Source organism: Panthera uncia, chromosome A2, assembly GCF_023721935.1.
Source record: "Panthera uncia isolate 11264 chromosome A2, Puncia_PCG_1.0, whole genome shotgun sequence".
Taxonomy (NCBI): domain Eukaryota; kingdom Metazoa; phylum Chordata; class Mammalia; order Carnivora; family Felidae; genus Panthera; species Panthera uncia.
The window spans coordinates 57,410,788-57,418,048 of NC_064816.1; positions in this window are offsets into that span (position 1 = coordinate 57,410,788).

The following is a 7,261-nucleotide window of genomic DNA, read 5'->3' on the forward strand; positions in this document are numbered from 1 at the left end:
AAGCTCTTAGAAGTAATATATTCAGTAAAGTTGTAGGATACATAATCAACATACAAATATTGGTTACATTTCTATACCTTAACAATGAATTATCTGAAAATCAGAGGGAAAAAAAAATCCCATTTAAAATAGCATCAAAAACAATAAAATTCTCAGGAATAAATTTACTCAAGGAGGTATAAGATCTGAATGCTTAAAAACTATATACATTGATTAAAAAATTGAAGAAGACACAAACAAATGGAAAGATATCTTGTGTGCATGAATTGAAAGAATTATTACTGTTAAAATGTCCACCCTACTCAAAATAATCTACAGATTCAATGCAATTCTATCAAGAATCCAATGGGCTTTTTTAACAAAAATAGAAAAAAAAACACCTTAAAATTCATGTGGAATCACAAAAGACCCCAAATAGCCAACTCAATGCTGATAAAGAACAGCAAAGCTGTAGGTATCACCCTTCCTGATTTCAAACTATATTACAAAGCTAAAGTAATAAAAATAGTATGGAACTGGCATAAAAACAGATACATAGACCAGTGGAACAGAATAAAGAGCCCAGTAATATACCCACACATATATGGTCAACTCATATTTAACAAGGGAGCTAAAAATACTCAGTGTAGAAAAGATAGTCTTTTTAACAAATGGTGTTGGGAAAGCTGGATGTTCAAATGCAAAAGAATGAAAATAGACCTTTACCTTGTACCACCCCCCCCACACACACACACTGAACCCAAAATGGACCAAAGACTTAAATGTAAGACCTGAAACCATAAAACTCAAGGAGGAAATATAGGGAAAAAAGCTCCTTGACATTGGTTTTGGCAATGATTTTATGGATATGACACCCAAAGCACAAAAAACAAAAGCAAAAATAAATTGTATCAAACCAAAAAGCTTCTCAACAAAATGAAAAGACAACTTACAGAAGGGGAGAAAATATTTGCAAGCCACATATATGATAAGGGGTTAATATCCAAAATAAATAAGGAACTCATAAATCTCAAAAAAAAAAAAAAACCCTAAGGAATCCAATTGAAAAATGGGCAAAGGTCTGGAACGAACAGACATTTTCCCAAAGAAGATATTTAAGTGACCAACAGGTACGTGAAGAGGTACTCAACATTACTAATCATCAGAGAAATTCAAATCAAAACCACAATGAAATATCACCTCATACATGTGAGAATGGCTATTACCAAAAAGACAAGAGATAACAAGTGTTGATGAGGATGTGTAGAAAAGGAAACCCTTGTACACTGTTGGCAGGAATGCAAATTGTTGCAGCCACTATAGAAAACAGTATAAAGGCTTCCCCAAAATTTGAAAATAGAATTACCATATGATCCAGAAATTCCATTTCTGGGTATTTATTGAAAGGAAATGAAATCACTATTTTGAAAAGATATCTGCACCCCTCTGTTCATTGAAGTATTGTTTCCAACAGCCAAGCATTAGAAACCATTTTTAGAAAGTAAGCTGACTCAAAAATAATCAGTATGGGTTAACATCCTGTGGCAATATGTGCTCATAATAACACGGAATCACTTTCAAGGGAAAAATGGTTAAGTTTACAAACACAGGCTCATGTATAAGTGATTTTAGAGCAAAACCTACCAAAATATCTAAAATATGATTATATGGAATCTCATTAATGTACATCACATTTTTGTGTGTGTGAACCCATTTACTACTTGGAGTAAGGCAGTAAGAACAATAATAGTTAATTATTGAATGACTTCTTTATGTGTCAGGGATATCTATAAATACTATATATAATCATATGTATATAAATACTATATACTAATCATACATATAAATATGCATGAACATTTGGTCCTAAATACAACTCGCTTGAAGAAACTAGGGTTTAGGAAAATTGCATAATTTGTCAAATCTCACAGTTAAAAAAGATAGAGGCTATATTCAAAACTAGCTAGACTGACTTTGAATTCCTGTAGCCACAATATAATACCACCTCCCAGGTCACAGGCATGATTCATAATTATTATACACATTTGTTAAGAAGATTCTAGAGTTTATAGACATTGGATATTTTGCCCCAGAACTTGTGACCAGAGTGCTAGAATAAAAATCAAAACCTCTTCATTTCTCATTCATTTTTAATCTCACTATACATGTTTCTTTTGGTTTTTATAAGAATTGCCCAAATCCTTAACACATGGATACATGAGAGGCGACTGGGTGGCTCAGTCTGTTGAGCGTCCAACTTCGGCTCCGGGCATGATCTCAGTTTATGGGTTTTATCTCCTCATCGGGCTCTGTGCTGACAGCTCAGAGTCTGGAGCCTGCTTCGGATTTGGTGTCTCCCTCTCTCTCTCTGCCCCTTCCCCACTTGCACTCTGTCTCTGTATCTCTCTCAAAACTAAATAAACATTAAAAAATAAATAAAAATAAAAACACATGGATACATGAAATTCTTCACTACAACTGTAGTATAATAACATTTACTGATTAACCAGTGTTATTTTCCCCTTTACTTTCTACTACACCGCCACACTCCCCTTTTTAATTTTTTTTAATGTTTATTTATTTTTGAGAGAGAGAGAGACAGAGACAGAGACAGAGAGTAAGCAGGGGAGCGTCAGAGAGAGAGGGAGACACAGAATCTGAAGCAGACCCCAGGTTCTGAGTTGTCAGCACAGAGCCTGATGCAGGGCTCGAACTCTGGACTGTGAGATCATGACTTGAGCTGAAGTAGGATGCTTAACCGGCTGAGCCATCCAGGCACCCCCACACTCCCCTTTTTAAGGTTAGGAGACATATCATTGTTTCAGAAGAGGATTTATTTACAAAAGAAGCAGAGAATAAAAGAGTCTGGTTCTTGGTTTTGTTTTCAAGAGCAATCGTCCAGTTATGAAACAATAATAATGAAAAATATTTAAATTTTTGATCACCAAGAGTTAGTTTTCCTTGACCCATGGAAACTGATAAATGTATCAGGGTCTGGATAATATTGGAGAATATTGGAGAAGCATGAGCAGGTAGAGGGGTAGGAGTCCTGGAACTATGGAACCCCATCTGGATGGACCAACTGCACAGGAAGACTTGCTCAAGCAATTGCCTGGCCCCAAACAGAAAACTTTCTCTGTCAATACCACCAGGGAGCCAGACCAGTACTTTGAGGTGCAGTCTCCATGTAAGTAGCCCAGTAAAATGCCGGTACCAAAGAGCTTTAACAGTTGTCCTTCTCATTGTGGTCCAGAAGCCACCCACCCTAAGAATAGCCAACACACCTCTGGTTGATCAAAAGGAGTGATGCCTACGTCATGAGACTGTGCCCAGGTGACATGCAGATACCCCTCATGCCCAACCCCACCTAAAATGAACTATGATACTGAGTGCCCTTTCCCCAGTGCAAATCCTCACCCAAGGCAAAGAATATGCTGTGGACCCCAGAGATGGAGTGGCCGTGTGGAACAGATATCCAGTTCCACTCCCGATCAACCCCACATCCACACACACTAATGCACTAGACCACATGAGACTGCAGTCAATCTGAGCTTTTCTTCCAAAGCCCATAATTTTTTGTGTGTGAAACACACAAAAGAATACATTCACTGAGCTAGTTTCTTTGGAACGTTTTATGTGTACTCTCCTTGTTAGACTATTACATATTTAAAGGTAAGGACCACACCTTTGCGTTTTTCATTTTTCTCCCAATATTTATAATAGGAGCTCAGGGGAAATTAGCTCACTGAATGTCTGATTGGCAGCTTAATTGGAGGACCCCAGAACCCATATAATGTATGCTGATTATAAAGTAGATCTCCCTATTGTCTCTCTGACCACAGCACTAAAAGAAATGGGAAATCTAGAACAGTGTAACAAAAATTTCTAAGAAAGGCATTTTGGCTGAGTTGCTAATACTCAGGAATGAGGTTTACCCTCTGTGCCCTTAATTACTAAAGAACAAGGCACTCCACTAGAGGAAATGATCAATTATTCCCAAAAGGTAGTATTTACCAACTGTCATCTTCAGCAGAATATGAGTATCTCTATTGTCTATTTCTCCTCTCTTGGTCTTACTTCCAGTTATTCATAGTTCACCAATTCCCAACCATTTTTTTTAAGTAGAGAAGTAAAGATACTTGTAAAATTATTGTTCTCAAGGCTCCTATTTCAGGGTTTTGTTTTGATTTGCAATCTGGTTAACTTTTACAAAGCAATTGGGATTATGTTTTGTAACAAGACTTGTCAAGAATGACGAGTGTTACTTTAACAGCAGGAAGCTGGAGGATATCACCTGACCTGCAAGAGGCTGGAGACATTTAATGTAAACAGCCATACCAGCTAATCTTGTGCAGCTTATAAATTCCAGTTTTATTCACTTTCTAAACACCCTTTCCACAAAATTCTAAGTCAGGCTCTATTCTTTGTATGTGACTTCTGACTCCAAAGTGCTCTGCTAGTTTCCAGACCTAAAGAGAAAGCAATCACAGGGCTTTCATGCTCTCAGAAGGCTGCTCTCACAAAGGACCTCAAATTCTCGAGTTTTAAAGACTCTTTGAAACTTTCAAAATGGATTAAATAATTGGTGAACAGGAAAACCAATTCAGATAGAAATTAAAATTCTAAATGCGATGCAAATAGCACAGCCATCTTACTAGTTCTGTCCTCCAGTTGTTTTTCAGCTCTCCTACAAAAGAGTTAAAATGTGTTAAAATCTCTGGTAACATTTTCTTCTGTGCATATACTGATGCTTTGGGTAGATGAAATTTGATTAAAAGACTGAGCCAATCCAATACTTTTGATAAAGCAGTTTGAAGCATGTGTGTTCATCCTGCTTCTTACAGGTCTATCTATACTTGGAAACATAACGATGGATAATACAATTATAAGACACTGACTGAAGTAGTTGTGGATGCCGTATCCCTCTGTGCTTCCCAAACTGATTTACAGTGAAATATTTGAGACAGGTTTGCAAGAGAAGTTGCTGTTTGTGTGACAGTGTTCAAGTTAGCTGTCTAAAGTTTCTTTTTATGCTTAAAATATGAGGGCAGAGGATACTGGTGTAAAGAAATGCAGTAAACTTTCACCAAAAAAACAGAGAAGAACTAACTCTATATCGAAACAGGCTGGCCATTGTTTGAGTGTGTATCTTAAGTTCCTATTCCGAGTAGTTGCTAGATTCTATCAGCTATTTTTCATTCTTCAGATTTGTTTCCTCATCACCATTGTTTTCCTGATGGTTTAGTTCAGGCACCAGGCATCTTCCATACTCTGTTTGGAGGGAACTCTGGAGAGCTCTGGAGCCAATTACATCATCATACTCCCAGCAGTGTTTCAATATAAACTCCAATTTATGAATGAGACCAGAGTCACCAAGAGGTCAAATGACATATTCAGTCTTCATGAAGTGTCTCCACCACTTTAACATTTACCTTAGAAGTCCACATTATCACACTTGAGATTTACTCAAGCCCAAAACTCTGAAACCAAAAATTATCCATAGTTTACAAAAGATTTGGTGGACTTCTCTAGTGTTATTAATGGAAAACTTGCAAAGACTTCAGAATTTGTTTTGCTAAGCAAATACTGCAAATTCATATGGACATGGGGAGTTTATTAGTGTAACTAATTTTTTTCATCATTACCTCAGAATGAGGTATGACAGAAAGGTGACTTTTTAGCTCCAATACTTCATTTTTATTTCAATTTTTCTGATAATATCTTTATCTAATGAAAATCTTCACCTCTTAACCAGATGATATTAACATAATTGAATTGTATCTTCATAACTCAAGGTCATTATTATGAGAATCCTTATTGATTCTGTAAGGGGAAATAAGACTGGACTAAATATTTTTGTTAAGATTAGCCAGTGTTTGTTGTGAAATTATTTTGGTTAATATTGTAGACAAATGTGGATTCTAGTATATTACTGGAAAGTTAAAGAAAACTATCATTAGAATTCAAAAATAGATTATGTCTTCTAAATCACTAGGGGAAAATTTATATAGAACTTTAAAAAGGAAACACACCAGGAAAGCATAAAAATTCAATTAAAAACAAGATTTTTCTATCAGTTGTTTACCTTGTCACCATTTTCCAACTCTGTTCTTTTAAAGTCTCTGATGATTCAGCTCCAAACTGTTGTTGACCCTGGAACAACATGGGGACTTGGGACGCCAGCTCCCCATGCAGTTGAACATTTGCATGTAACTTTTGACTACCCCGAACTTATCTACTAATAGCCTACTGTTGACTGAAGTCTTACTGATAACATGTGGATTAACAGGTATTATATTTTGTATACTGTATGCATTATATACTGTATCATTGCAATAAAGTAGGCTAGAGGAAAGAAAATGTTACTAAGAAATTCATAAAGAAGAGAAAATACATTTATAATACTGTATGTATTGAAAAAAGTCTATGTACAAGCAGACCTGTTCAGTTCAAACCCATGTTGTATTAGCAACTGTCCATATATCAGTGCGATTTCTAAGTATCTATCATTGGAGCCAAAGTACAAAGTCAAATGTGCTGTTTAAAGTTCTATCCATTTGAGGAATTTCTCATCACCACCATTCTTCAGGGCTAAAACCAAGAGAGGCCGAAATTCTACAACCATCCACTTCAAGTGAGTGCCAGAAAATCATACAAAACCATCTGTGAATCAGGTTCAAGGTTTTGCTCATCAGTTAGGTGGTCATAAGGAACCAGCATGAAAATATAGGTGAAGATTAGGAGACAAGAGACAATGCAAAGTTGTCAAAGAAATCTGGATTTTCTGCTGATGCAAATTACTTGTGCTTCTTGGACTTCCTGGAGTCCGATTTCCTACACACCATTTTTTTTCTTTTTCTTTTTCAATATATGAAATTTATTGTCAAATTGGTTTCCATACAACACCCAGTGCTCATCCCAAAAGGTGCCCTCCTCAATACCCATCACCCACCCACCCCTCCCTCCCACCCCCCTACAACCCTCAGTTTGTTTTCAGTTTTTAAGAGTCTCTTATGCTTTGGCTCTCTCCCACTCTAACCTCTTTTTTTTTCTTCTCCTCCCCCATGGGCTTCTGTTAAGTTTCTCAGGATCCACATAAGAGTGAAACTATATGGTATCTGTCTTTCTCTGTATGGCTTATTTCACTTAGCATCACACTCTCCAGTTCCATCCATGTTGCTACAAAGGGCCATATTTCATTCTTTCTCATTGCTACGTAGTACTCCATTGTGTATATAAACCACAATTTCTTTATCCATTCATCAGTTGATGGACATTTAGG